The 15,302-nt window shown below is 47.9% G+C and overlaps 1 protein-coding gene across 1 annotated transcript in view; it reads right to left on the reverse strand.

The window, feature by feature from the left end:
* LOC119955277 (F-actin-monooxygenase MICAL2-like) overlaps positions 1-15,302 on the reverse strand; it is a 201,203-nt gene that overhangs the window by 104,433 nt on the left and 81,468 nt on the right. The window lies entirely within an intron of this gene.

Raw genomic sequence — 15,302 nt, forward strand, 5'->3', positions numbered from 1 at the left:
CTATTAACCTGCCTTTTGCGTTCAGAAAACACGCCACGGCCTCTTTGTTATTTGGAATTTCCCAGTGTCAGACCTTTCATAGTATATTTCCTTGTCAAATTACTCCTTCCAAAGTGTATCACCTCACACTTTTCAGTGTTAAATTACATCTACCACTTATCCTGCAACAGTAGTGAACTCGCCAACATTGAGGGCATTTAAAAGTTTATTGGATAAGCATATGGATGATAATGGCATAGTGTAGGTTAGATGGCCTTTAGTTTTTGACTTCCCATGTCGGTGCAACATCGTGGGCCGAAGGGCCTGTACTGCGCTGTATCGTTCTATGTTCTATGTTCTATGTTCTATCCGCCATATCTTCCTGTAACCCAAGACACTCAACCACAGTTAACTACCCGGCCAATCTTCCTGCCAGCCCCAAACTTACTGATCCTATCCCCAACATAATCATCTTACTCATGAAACTCACCAAAGTTACACCATTGAAACTCACCAGATAATATCTCACTGTTGAAACTAACCAGATAAACTCTTACTTATAAAGATCACCAGACAAACTTACTTATAAAGATCACCAGGCAAACTCTTACTTCTGAAAATCACCAAACTCTTACTCAGGAAACTCACCACACAAAATCTTACCATTACATCTCACCAGGCAAAATGTTACTCGTGAAACTCACCAGGCAAACTCCTATTCGTGAAACTCACCAAACTCTTGCTCATGATACTCACCAGAAAAACCGTTACTCTTGAAATTTAGCAAACTCCCGTGAATCTCTCCAGACAAACTCTTGCTCATGACGATCACCAGACAAACTCATGCTAATGAAACTCACCCAAAAAATTCTTACAATTGAAACTCACCAAACCCCTACTCGCAAAACTAACCACGTAAACCCTCACTCATGAAACTCATCAAACCCTTAATCGAGAAACTCACCAAACCCTTACTCGTGAAACCTACCAGACAAACTCTTACTTGTGTAACTCTTACTTTTGAAACTCAACAAACACTTACTAATAAAACTCACCAAAAAACTCTGACACTTGAAGTTCAGTAATCGCTCGTGAATCTCTCCAGACAAACTCTTGCTCATGGAACTCACCCAAAAAATTCTTACGATTGAAACTCAGCAAACCCCTACTCGCAAAACTAACCAGGTAAACCTTTACTCGTGAAACTCACCAAACCCTTACTCGTGAAACTCACCAAATCCTTGCTCGTGAAACCCACCAGAAAAACTCTTACTCGTGAAATTCACCAAACTCTTACTCGTGTCGTATAACTCACCAGACAAATCCTTACTTGTGAATTTCACCAGACAAACTCTTATTTGTGAAACTCACCAGACAAACTCTTACTACTGAAACGCACTGGACAAACTCTTACTCGTGTAACTCCCCATTGAATGTTTAAGGAGCCGAGGCAAAGTGCACTCATAATGCTGGTAATATTGACAGGGGGCAGTGTAGTCAGGGTGATAGATACTGTTCTCTGAATCCATGTCCGCGAATTCTGAAGGGCGTGTTGCCTGCCTGGTGCCAGGTTTAACAACATCTCCTTGTAGTTAAAGATTAATTAGGAGTGGCAGGGGGAGGATCCAGTTGTCATGGTGTCCATAGGGACCAATGACATAGGCATCACTACGAATGATTTTCTCTTTGTGCGTTTGAGGACTTAGAGACCAAATTAAAATGTCGAACCTCAAAGGTAATTATCACTGGAGAGTTACCGGAGTCAATTGGGAATTGAACAAATTAGGGAATTAAACGAATGGTTGAAAGAGTGTTGTGGGGAAGAGGGAGTTATGGTTAATGCAGCACTGACATTAGCACTTAGAGCTGGCTGGGACCAGAGTCCTGACCAATTATGTAACGAGATCTTTGGATGGAGCTTGAACTATTTTGGGGCGCGAGCGAGGATAAATGGAGATTTAGAAATCTAATGAGAAAAGTTGAATCAACAGAACAGCAGGTAAAGACACACAGAGTGGGCAGAGAGTTTAATATAAATTGTGCATCAGCGAGTCAGGTCCTTGCAGGGAATAGTAGTAAAAAATGAAATCAAAAACCTGAATGCATGACGCACCTGCAATAAATGGCTTGGCTCTAAACGTCATTAGAGAGGCCTGGGGCGGTTTCCTCGGCCCTCTCTCGTGGCATGGGGAGGGCATTGAGTCGGGCGAGAGGTTGGGGCTGATCGTCCTGCCACCTTCCTGCCTATACCTTGATGAAGCCCAGGGCATGAAGACTCCTGTTTGGCCGTCCCGCCACACTGCCAATTCAGGCCCTCATGAATGACCAATTGAGGGGCCCCTTCCTCTGCTCCCCCCCTTCAGAGGCACTCGGTGCCTGATCAGGCGGGAACCCCTGCTGTCCCTCCCGCCCCTCCACACCTTGTTCTTTGAGTCTCAATAACAAACACCAAGAAATAGAGATGTGTATCTGCCACGCAGCTGGAATTGTCTCAAAACGAGGACAGCTTCAGGCGGATTGAGAGAGGAGAGGGGCAGCAGAGACTGGATAAAGAAGCAATGTAGATCAGATTGAAGAAACAAAACAAGCTTTGTATCAGACGATAAGAAAGCCGAGTGGGTGTTACAAACATAGAGAAACAGCAGTCGACGCCCCAAATGGTCAGGAACTAAGGATCAACTCGTAATGAGGAAGAAACTGAGTAACCGTTTTAAAGAATCTATCCAATGGAGAAAGCATGGTGGGCGAAGGGTCTCTGCAGCAATCCCCCCCTTTGCCCAGCAGAGTCAGTCCTGGAAGGAAGGCTGCAGGTTTTGCTGATGTAACTCCAGCGTCTTTCAGCTGGCTGAGGACACATTCGGTCAATGAAGCAAAGGCTGGTGAACATCATCGCTGAAGTCGGGGGGAAATGCAATAAAATCAAGCGTCAATAAACAGCAGCCAAGAGAAAGCAGCGTTTACCGAGGAAGCAGCTGCAGGAGAATCAGGAGAGAATATGGAGGAGTTGGTGCAGGATGGAGAACACACTGGTTCAATAGGTCAACTCTGATGGGACAGTTTTCAGAGAAATGGAGAGAACACAACATTCATTGTTACAACAGCTTTGTAAAATGATACAGTACAGAGGGAGGCCATTCGGCCCAGTGTGCCTTTGACAGAGCTGTCTAATTGGTACCAATCCCCTGCTCTCTCTTCCCAGAGCCCTGCAACTCTTTTTCTTTATCAAGTACATATATTAATCGACAGATTTTAACCAAACCTTTGACAGAAGGGGTGCCTTAAACATGTAGAGACTCCCTGAGAAACTGTGAGACCTGATCGAAATCTGCAACAAATCAACAAGTGTTCGAATAGATATGAAACCAACTTAGTTTCTGGAATCCCTACATTGCAGTAGGAGGCCACTTGGCCCATCGAAGTTGCACCGACCCTCCGAAACAGCGCCCTACCTAGGCCCACTCACTATCCCCGGAACCTTTGGAAACGATGGGGCAATTTAGCATGGCCAATCCACCTAACCTGTATATCTTTGGACTGTGGGAGGAAACCGGAGCACCCGGAGGAAACCCACACACACACGGGGAGGATGTGCAGACTCCGCACAGACAGTGACCCAGCCGGGAATCGAACCTGGGACCCTGGAGCTGTGAAGCCACAGTGGCAGCGTTGAAGTGAATGAAGGATGTAACTGTTTCCTGATTTCTTAACCTCGCACTGGAAACCATAATGAGTCTTGTCGCATCTGTCCACTGAGTTGGAGGAGTTTTCACATGGAGCAAGATTTGAAACAAACATCCACGATTTATTGATACAATTGACCTTTATAGCAACATCTAGATCAGATTTTCAGAGACTAGCTGATAAGGTGTGTGTGGAGTTTGGAAAGTCTGGCTGGTGGATTAGCACAAATAAGGTGAGGGTCATGTTCTATAAGAATCAGGAAGATGCACGTGTTACCATTGGTAGGAAGCAGCTCAACAGGTGGAAATCTTGGCAGGTTAGTGTCAGACAACGCGAGTTACTTCTGCTACTTTTGGCAGATTAAGAAAGATACTCTGCGAGAAACAAAAGTTGTTGACGTCTTGTCAAATTGCATTGTTATGTTGTTAATGTCAATTACATATTAATGTGAAGAGATGGATATTAAATGACTTCCAGCATTGATATATAGGGGATGGCTGGCACACTGGCTGAGTGGGAGGAGAATTGAGAGACTAAACAAACAAATAAGTTTCCAATAATGAAAACCTCTGGATTCTCCGTTGGCTGACGGCAAAATCGCAAAACGAGATTGGGCGGAGAATAGGTTCTGGCAATGATTTGATGCCAAATTGCAATTCGCCGTCACCGCGACAGCGGCGTCAATGCGGTCCAGAACGCACAGTGAACACCGTTTACACGACATTAGCAGGCCTGACCCGCTTTCTCCAGGGCTTCCACGATGCTCCGCCTGTCATGTGAGAGTACCCTTTAAGAAATGGGTGCTTAAGAAATGTACCTTTAAGAAACGGAGCTACTCATGTTACTGGAGTGATGTCAGAGTGTGGGTGGAGCTGAGCTCCACTTCTGCTTTTTACTTTCAGTTTGAGAAAGCTTGGGTGTGTCTGTGTTTTCCAGTGAGCTGAATCTGAAGTTAAAAGTGAGCTGCACAGCTGTTATCTCTGCCATCAAAAACTACCTATGGATCATTTGGATGAACTCAGTATTGTAAAAAGGTCTCAGTATTGAATATAAATCTAATGTGCTCCTGTTTGAACGTTTGTTAAGTCTTTTGGATGTTAAAAGGACAGCATACAGGTTATTTAGTGTTGTATTCTTTGGGGGGTGTATTTGATTTACTGGTTGCTAAAATATTCACTGTATGTTTTAAAAAGGTTAACTTCAGTTCATAGAATAAACATTGTTTTGTTTTAAAAAGCCACGGGTCCATTTTCTGCTGCCCCACACCTGTAGAGTGAGCCGTATGCTCCCCATACCACAATGTATTAAAAGTTGTGGGGCAGGTGAACTCCACGATACACGGGATTCTCTAAACTCTGGCCCAAAACACCGCCTCCGATGGGCCGAGTATCCGATGGGCCGAGTATCCGATGGGCCGAGTACCCGATGACGCGGTTCACTTGTGCTTTCAAAAATCGTGAAACCGGCGTCGTGGCTGCTGAAGGAGAGAGGGGGGGGTACGGAAAGCGTCCAACATTGCCATAGTTTGCTGACAGTTGTGGTGCTGGCCGGGGGGCTTCTGCCAGGGTCGGGGCGAGGAGCGGGGGCTGGACAGAGGGTGGGCTGTGGGGTCGGGGTGGATGGACATGGAATACCATTGCCGCAGCTGGAAAGGCAGCCATTCAGCTGACAGCCCACTGTGAACTGAAGGGCACAGGCCATATAGGTGTCCCCCCCCCAGGCCAACCCCCCTATGGCACCCCCCCTGGCCCCAGCCGACCCATCAGCTGTATGGGCGCGCACCAGAACAACCAGTGCCATCTTGTTGGCTGGGATGAGTGTGTGTGTGGGGAGCGTAATGTGTATATGGGGCTGCAGCTTGTCAGCCTCCCGAGCGTCAATCACAGACGCGGCGAATTCGCACCTTTATTCATTGGAATCGATTGTGTTCCACGTGCCGTTGGTGCTAACCCCTTAACAGTTGCTGAATCGATCCAGGCTCGGAGGCAATTTTGCTGTCGTGAAAGTCCACGAATTCTGCGTCAACGTTAAGTCTCAGAAATGGAGAATCCCACCCACCGTGTCTTCGTTTTGGCTTCACTAACCGAATTGGATCCCATTCACAGATCAGAGTTTATAAAATGGTGATGGTAACCCTTCTATATTGTGTTGATCTTCGTGTGGGAGGATGTGAGACAAGAGGAAAGGATTATGAAGTGTGTGCAGGACACTGAGGTCCATGGAACAAGCGATGAATTCATGTCAAGATTGACTTGCCACAGAAAGAGTTACAGGTCACCAACTCCAAACCATTAGGCACTGGATAAATTCAGACAACAACCTTCATGGAACAACACAGAAACAGACCATTGGAACATAAACAGGAGCAGGAGAGCTGTTCAGCCATTCGAGCCTGTCCACCATTCAATATGGCTGATCTAGATCAACTCCAACTTTCCACATTTCCCAAACCCCTTCATACCCCCGACCTGTGTCTGGAATACCCACATAAAGCTGAACATCCATGGCTCTGTGCTGCAGAATGCCAAAGATTCACAACCCTTTGAGTGAAAAAACTCCACATCTCAATCCTGAGACTGCGAGCCTTAGTTTTCATCACATCCACAGAACCCCTACAGTGCAGAGGGAGTCCATTTAGCCCATCGAGTCTGCACCGACCCTCTTAAAGAGCACCCTACCCATGTCCACTCCCACATTCACTCCACCCGCCCCCCATAACCCCACCAAACCTGCACATCTTTGGACACTAAGAGGCAATTTATCATGGCCAATCCACCTAATCTGCACATCTTTGGACTGTGGGAGGAAACCGGAGCGCCCGGAGGAAACCCACGCAGACACGGGGAGAACATGCAGACTCCATACACACAGTATGCACTGTTGGGCAGCAATGCTAACCACTGTGCCGCCCTCAACTGGTCAGTCTTCGAAACACAGGGAATATAAATCCAGTCTACTCAATATTCCTCATCCCAGGGTTCAGCTGACTGACTCCTGCCAGAGGGGGTACAAATGGCAGGGTTCTGAGGAATGTGGAGGAACAGAGAGATCTTGGGGATCATGTCCACAGATCTCTGAAGGTTGCCACTCAAGTGGATAGAGCCGAGAAGAACACTTATAGTGCGTTAGCGTTTATTAACAGGGGGCTTGAGTTGAAGAGCCACGGGGTTATGCTGCAACTGTACATGACCCTGGTGAGACCACATTTGGAGTATTGTGTGCAGTTCTGGTCACCTCATTACTGGAAGGATGTGGAAGCATTGGAAAGGGTTCAGAGGAGATTTACCAGGATGCTGCCTGGTTTGCAGGATAGGTCTTATGAGGAAAGGTTGAGGGAGCTAGGGCTTTTCTCTTTGGAGCGGTGGAGGATGAGATGCAACTGAATAGGGGGTTATAAGATGATGAAGGGGATAGATAGAGTGGACGTTCAGAGACCCCTCGTAATTGAGTCCCCCACTCTGGGAAAAAGATTCTTGCTATACACCCTGTCCATACCTCTCATGATTTTGTAGACCTCAATGAGGTCCCCCCTTAACCTCCGTCTTTCTAATGAAAATAATCCTAATCTACTCAACCTCTCATTATAGCTAGCGCCCTCCATACCAGGCAACATCCTGGTGAACCTCCTCTGCACCTTCTCCAAAGCATCCACATCCTTCTGGTAATGTGGCGACCAGAACTGTACGCACTATTCCAAATGTGGCCGAACCAAAGTCTTATACAACTGTAACACGACCTGCCAATTCTTGTACTCAATACCCCTTCCGATGAAAGCAAGCACGCTGTATGCCTTCTTGACCACTCTATCAACCTGCGTTGCCACCTTCAGGGTACAATGGACCTGAACACCCAGATCTCTCTGTACATCAATTTTCCCCAGGACTCTTCCATTGACCATATAGTCCGCTCTTGAATTGGATCTTCCAAAATGCATCACCTCACATTTGCCCGGATTGAACTCCATCTGCCATTTCTCTGCCCAACTCTCCAATCTATCTATATTCTGCTGTATTCTCTGACAGTGCCCTTCACTATCTGCAACTCCACCAATCTTAGTATCATAGAACATAGAACAGTACAGCACAGAACAGGCCCTTCGGCCCTCAATGTTGTGCCGAGCCATGATCACCCTACTCAAACCCACGTATCCACCCTATACCCGTAACCCAACAACCTCCCCCTTAACCTTACTTTTATTAGGACACTACGGGCAATTTAGCATGGCCAATCCACCTAACCCACACATCTTTGGACTGTGGGAGGAAACCGGAGCACCCGGAGGAAACCCACGCACACACGGGGAGGATGTGCAGACTCCACACAGACAGTAACCCAGCCGGGAATCGAACCTGGGACCCTGGAGCTGTGAAGCATTGATGCTAACCACCATGCTACCATGAGGCCCCTATCACCTGCAAACTTGCTCATCAGACCACCTATACCGTCCTCCAGGTCATTTATGAAGATCACAAACAACAGTGGTCCCAGCACGGATCCCTGTGGAACACCACTGGTCACAGTTCTCCATTTTGAGAAACTCCCTTCCACTACTACTCTCTGTCTCCTGTTGCCCAGCCAGTTCTTTATCCATCTAGCTAGTACACCCTGGACCCCATGAGACTTTACTTTCTCCATCAGCCTTCCATGGAGAACCTTATCAAATGCCTTACTAAAGTCCATGTATATGACATCTACAGCCCTTCCCTCATCAATCAACTTTGTCACTTCCTCAAAGAATTCTATTAAGTTGGTGAGACATGACCTTCCCTGCACAAAACCATGTTCCCTATCACTGATGAGTCCATTTTCTTCCAAATGGGAATAGATCCTATCCCTCAGTATTCTCTCCAGCAGCTTCCCTGCCACAGACGTCAGGCTCACCGGTCTATAATTATCTGGATTATCCCTGCTACCCTTCTTAAACAAGGCAACAACATTAGCAATTCTCCAGTCCTCCAGGACCTCACCCGTGTTTTAGGATGCTGCAAAGATATCTGTTGAGGCCCCAGCTATTTCCTCTCTCACTTCCCTCAGTAACCTGGGATAGATCCCATCCGGACCTAGGGACCTGTCCACCTTGATGTCTTTTAGAATACCCAACACGTCCTCCCTCCTGATGCCGACTTGACCTAGAGTAATCAAACATCTATCCCTAACCTTAACATCCATGTCCCTCTCCTCTGTGAATACCGATGCAAAGTACTCGTTAAGAATCTCACCCATTTTCTCTGACTCCACGCATAACTTCCCTCCTTTGTCCTTGAGTGGGCCAACCCTTTCTCTAGTTACCCTCTTTCTCCTTGTATATGAATAAAAGGCTTTGGGATTTTACTTAACCCTGTTGGCCAAAGATATTTCATGATCCCTTTTAGCCCTCTTGATTCCTCGTTTCAGATTGGTCCTACATTCCCGATATTCTTCCAAAGCTTCGTCTGTCTTCAGTCGCCTAGACCTTATGTCTGCTTCCTTTTTCCTCTTCGCTAGTCTCACAATTTCACCTGTCATCCATGGTTCCCTAATCTTACCATTTCTATCCTTGAATTTCACAGGGACATGTCTGTCCTGCAATCTAATCAACCTCCCTTTAAAAGCCTCCCACATATCAAATGTGGATCTAACTAGGACAGCCCCAACATTGTTACCGCACCCTTCCTATTTCTGAGTTCTGCCCATATCGCCTCACTGCTCGAATCCTCCATAGTGCCCTCCTTCAGCACAGCTGTGATATATTCTCTGACCAGTAATGCAACTCCTCCACCCCTTTTACCTCCCTCTTTATCCCGCTTGAAGCATCAATATCCTGGGATATTTAGTTGCCAATCATGCCCTTCTCTCAACCAAGTCTCAGTAATAGCAATAACATCATACTCCCAGGTACTAATCTCAGCCCTAAGTTCATCTGCCTTACCTACTACACTTCTTGCATTAAAACAAATGCACCTCAGACCACCAGTCCCTTTGCGCTCATCATCTGCTCCCTGCCTACTCTTCCCCTTAGTCACGCTGACTTTGTGATCTAGTTCCTTACAGGCTTTAGTTACTACCTCCTTACTGTCCACTAACCTCATTTGGTTCCCATCCCCCTGCCACATTCGTTTAAACCCTCCCCAACAGCGTTAGCAAAAGCACCCTCAAGATGTGCTGCTATTAGCTTTGTACAGAGCTCCAAGGCCTCTGGCTAACAGTCTGCAAAGAAGAAACGTAACTCGGGTGCAAAGCAGTATAAAGATGATTTTTGAGGTATGGTTTTGTTAATTGCGCCAATGCAAATAAGGATGCAAAGCCCATGTGTGTTTATGCAGTGAAGTACTGGCAAACGAGAGGATAAGTTTCAGATTTTGAAAGAGGTGGGTGAAAATTGTATTTTGAGGTTCAGACTCTGGAGTCAGTTAATAACTTAGAGCTGACACCAAATTAAAGGACTGGCCTGTAATACCACATTAAAAACACTACCAACAGCCCATGAGGCTGTCAGCATTCTGGTGTAGCATCTGTCAGGTGTATAGAGGGCTGAGTCAAACATGCATTTTGTTGCCCTTGCCCTTCACAATGACCACATGTGAGAGGTTGGATTTTCCGTTTTCATAAAGATGAAGACGGCACAAAGGGTCTGGCTGCAGTCTGCACCCAATATGTGCATTGCATCTTTCCCCCTCTTAAACAAAAGTTTGAAAGACTGAACTATGTGATTCCCGATGAGTGGATTTGACCCGTGTCCTGACCCATTTCCGTCCTTAATCAACATCTCAAAATTAAAAGAGTAATCGGACTCGAAACGTTAGCTCTTTTCTCTCCCTACAGATGCTGCCAGACTTGCTGAGATTTTCCAGCATTTTCCCTTTCGTTTCAGATTCCAGCATCCGCAGTAATTTGCTTTTATCACAAAATGATTTGATCACCATGGCATTGCCGTGTGCAAATTAGCTGATGCTTTCGCTGCGTTTCAGTAGTGAAATTTGTTTGTTTAGTATTTCTGCCAATCTCTTATTCCCCATTATATGAAATGAAAATCACTTATTGTCACAGGTAGGCTTCAATGAAGTTACTATGAAAAACCCCTAGTCGCCACTTTCCGGCGCCTGTTCGGGGAGGCTGGTAGGCTGGTACGGGAACTGAACCGTGCTGCTGGCCTGCCTTGGTCTGCTTTCAAAGCCAGCGATTTAGCCCTGTGCTAAACCAGCCCCTGTCCCTGTGTCTAATGGACCCATTGCACCTGTCCCTGTGTCTAATAGGCCCGTGTTTACTTTTGTCATCCTATTTATATCCCAATAGACACATTCACAATGTTTTTATATCTCTGTCTACTCTCTTTCCTTGGTCTGCCTTTGCTGAATTAAACATCCGCTCAATCCTCGGGCTCACAGCTCTCTGTGGCAGTGTTATTTTCCACCTCCTTTGATCTAGTATGAGCTTTAAATGCTCGTTAGTGGATTCAATCATGGCTTTCAGAAGAGAACTGAACCATTATGTGACGAGGAAACATTGCCAGGGCGCCGGGGGGGGGGGAGAGAGAGAGAGAGAGAGAGACTCAGCTGCTCCTGCAGGAAGCTAGCACGGACATGATGGGGTGAACGGTCTCCTTCGTTGCTGTAACGGTTCTGTGATTCTGAGGGAAACTCTCCCGGGGCAGGTTAGATACATTGGACTGAACTCTCTCTCCCCGAGCGAGAGCGTTAAACCCTCCACATCGCCGGTTTATTTTGAACTTCTCACATTCGGATTGAACTTTTTCGTACAGCTTGCCTTTGAAAGAATACCAGAGGATTTATAAAGAGATGGAATCCCGTTTTATTTAACCGTCAGACCTGTTCCCAAGAGCTATTTATTGCGTTAGCTCCCTCCACCCCCAATCAGTATGCTGATTGTCTAAAGATTATTATTATTGTGGATTGTTCCTCTCCTTTCCTCACCAATACACACTGATTGTGAGCATGGAAGCTCTTTTTATAGAACTACACCCTGTAATTAGTCAGTTCCCAGATGGAGTCTGACTCGGTGCTGTGAAGCTACATTTTGGCAGACTTCCTCACGCCTCCTATTTCTCTCCACACCATCTGTTCGGTTTACAATTCAACAGTGCTGACACTGCCATTTTAATGGAGCGGCTCAGCTCCAGTCACACACAGCCTCCTGACAATTCTGAATGAACGCACAATCACAAATGCCGCGTCCTCTGCCATGGCAATTGGCGTTATTTGCAGCGTCGAGTCTGGGGCAGCACAGCCCCGGGGTCCCAGGTACGATTCCCTGATTGAGTCACTGTCTGTGGAGTCTGCACATTCTCCCTGTGTCGGCGTGGGTTTCCTCCGGGTTCCTTCCCACAAGTCGCGAAAGACTTTTAGGTGATTTGGACATTCTGAATTCTCCCACTGTGTACCCGAACAGGCGCCGGAGTGTGGCGACTCAGGGATTTTCACAGTAACTTCATTCCAGTGTTAAAGTAAGCCTACTTGTGACAATAATAAAGATTATTATTATTATTATTATTATTAAGGATTATAGGTAGAATCCGGTGGGCTGTATGTGAACTTAATGTGGAGTGCGCGGCAAGTGTTGGGGGAGGACACAGAGTATTTGTGTATGCGTGGAGTATATGTTGAATACACGTGAATTGTTTGCTGAGTATATGTGGAATATATGCAGATTACAAATGGATTGTTTCTATGTATATGTGGAGTCTATGTCGAGTACACACAAATTGTTTGCTGTGTATACGTGGGGTCTATATCGAGTACACGTGAATTGTTGGCTGAGTTATGTGGAGATGGGAATTATAATGTTCAGGTATTGCTGCGTTTATGTGGCTAAGAGAGCACATGGGTGTCTCTGGACGCTCTGCAGGGTTAGAGCTGCGATGAACAGGAACAGCAGGAGGAGCCGAGCTGTATTAAACATCTTGCTCACCGTGGGTATTGTGGAAGAGCCCAAGGGTAGCAGGTGGCCAGACTGTAAACAACACAACACTGAGAGAACGCACAGGTCTCCTCCGAGAGAGAGACAGGTAATTTACTCTCAATACTGTAACTGCCCACAGTCTGTACATCTTCCTGCCAAAACAAAATCTGCAGGCTTTCTGCATCTATTCATTCAACTCCTGATGATTGTATGTTGTGTGTGATATACTGTGTGTGTGAGATGGTGTGGGTTTGTGAGAGAGAGAGGGAGAGAGAGAAAGAAAGAAAGAGAGAGAGAGACACCGTGTGTTGGTGTGTGTGTGTGTGTGTGAGAGACAGTGTGTGTGAGTCGGTGTGTGTGCGTGTCAGAGAGAGAGACAGAGTGTGCGTGAGATAGACAGTGTGTGTGAGGTGGGTGTGTGTGTAAGAGAGAGAAAGAGAGAGAGACAGAGTGCGTGAGATAGACAGTGTGTGAGGTGTGTGTGAGAGAAAGAGAGAGAGACAGACAGTGTGTGTGAGTCGACGTGTGTGCGTATGAGAGAGACAGTGTGTGTGAGGTGTGTGTGTGAGTGTGTGAGTCGGTGTGTGTGTGCGTGTGAGAGAGACAGTGTGTGAGGTGTGTGTGTGAGTGTGAGAGTCGGTGTGTGTGCGTGTGAGAGAGACAGTGTGAGAGATGGGAGTGCGATTCTCCAATATGGAGCCCAAGCGTTTGTCGCGTTTCACGACGGCGCGAATCAGGCATGACCGATTCACGGTGCTGGAGCGGTTCACGCCGCCCCAGCCTTCTTTCGCGGCACCAAATGGGCGCCGCGCCAACCCAGGCATGTGCGGGGGACTTCTTTAGCGCACCGGCCCCGACTCAACATGGAGTCGATGTTCAGGAGCCGGCTGCGCCAGAAAGTAGGGGGGGGGGGGGGGAGCCCGCCGATCGGTGTGCCCCGATCGCGTGCCAGACCCCATCGGAGGTCCCCCCCGGTGAAGGACCGCCCCCCCACCCCCCCCCCCCGCTGTTCCCGCAGAGTTCCCGCTGGCAGCAACCAGGGGTGAACGGCGTCGGTGGGACTCTGTCATATCGCCACGGCCGCTCGGAGATTCGGCCAAACGCACCGGCGCAAATGGCGCCGATTCGCCGCACCTTGGAGGCGTCTCTGCGTCAGGGCGGCCTGGCGCGGTTGCACCAATTCTCCGGCCCGGCGCGGGACTCGGAGAATCGCCCCCATGGTGTGTGTGTGAGAGAAATGAAATGAAAATCGCTTAGTCACGAGTAGGCTTCAATGAAGTTACTGTGAAAAGTACTGTGAAAAGCCCCTAGTCGCCACAATCCGGCGCCTGTTCGGGGAGGCTGGTACGGGAATTGAACCGTGCTGCTGGCCTGCCTTGGTCTGCTTTAAAAGCCAGCGATTTAGCCCAGTGAGCTAAACAGCCTCACTGAGCTAAACAGCCCCACTGAGACGATGTGTGTGAGAGAGAGACGGTGTTAGTGTGTGTGTGTGAGAGACGGTGTGTGTGTGTGTGAGAGAGACGGTGTGTGTGTGTGTGAGAGAGACGGTGTGTGTGTGTGTGAGAGAGACGGTGTGTGTGTGTGTGTGTGTGTGTGTGTGTGTGTGTGTGTGTGTGTGTGTGTGTGAGAGAGACGGTGTGTGTGTGTGTGTGAGTGTGAGAGAGACCGACAGACACGGTGTGTGTGTGTGTGAGAGAGACGGTGTGTGTGTGTGAGAGACGTGTGTGTGTGTGAGAGAGACGGTGTGTGTGTGTGTGTGTGTGTGAGAGATGGTGTGTGTGGGTGAGAGAGACAGTGTGTGTGAGAGTGTGTGAGAGATGGTGTGTGTGTGTGAGAGAGACGGTGTGTGTGTGAGTGTGTGAGAGATGGTGTGTGTGTGAGAGAGACGGTGTGTGTGTGAGTGTGAGAGACGGTGTGTGTGTGAGAGAGACGGTGTGTGTGAGAGAGAGACGGTGTGTGTGAGTGTGTGAGAGAGAGAGACGGTGTGTGTGAGTGTGTGAGAGAGAGAGACGGTGTGTGTGAGTGTGTGAGAGATGGTGTGTGTGAGAGAGAGACGGTGTGTGTGTGAGTGTGTGAGAGATGGTGTGTGTGTGAGAGAGAAAGAGAGAGAGACAGACAGACATTCAGAGTGTGTGTATGAGAGAGACGGTGTGCGTGTCTGAGACAGTGAGTGTGTGTATGAGTGTGAGAGACTGTGTGTGTGTGTGTGTGTGTGTGTGTGTGTGTGTGTGTGAGAGAGAGAGAGATTTACATAGAATTTACAGTGCAGAAGGAGGCCATTCAGCCCATCGAGTCTGCACCGGCTCTTGGAAAGAGCACCCTACCCAAGGTCAACACCTCAATCCTATCCCCATAACCCAGTAACCCCACCCAACACTAAGGGCAATTTTGGACACTAAGGGCAATTTAGCATGGCCAATCCACCTAATCTGCACATCTTTGGACTGTGGGAGGAAACCGGAGCACCCGGAGGAAACCCACGCACACACGGGGAGGATGTGCAGACTCCGCACAGGTACTCCTCAAGCCCGGTGGTGGTGGCGGCTCCGAGAGTCTGGGGCAATGGCGGAAGCGTATGGGAGTGGATGGAGCGTTGGTGTGGGCCCCAATCTGTGGTAATCACTGGTTTGTGCCGGGGATGATGGATGGTGGGTTTCGGAGGTGGCAGAGAGCGGGTACTGAGAGACTGGGAGATCTGTTTATTGATGGGAGCTTTCCCGGTCTGGAGGATCTGGAGGACGAGTTTG

This window comes from Scyliorhinus canicula, chromosome 20, assembly GCF_902713615.1.
Source record: "Scyliorhinus canicula chromosome 20, sScyCan1.1, whole genome shotgun sequence".
NCBI lineage: Eukaryota > Metazoa > Chordata > Chondrichthyes > Carcharhiniformes > Scyliorhinidae > Scyliorhinus > Scyliorhinus canicula.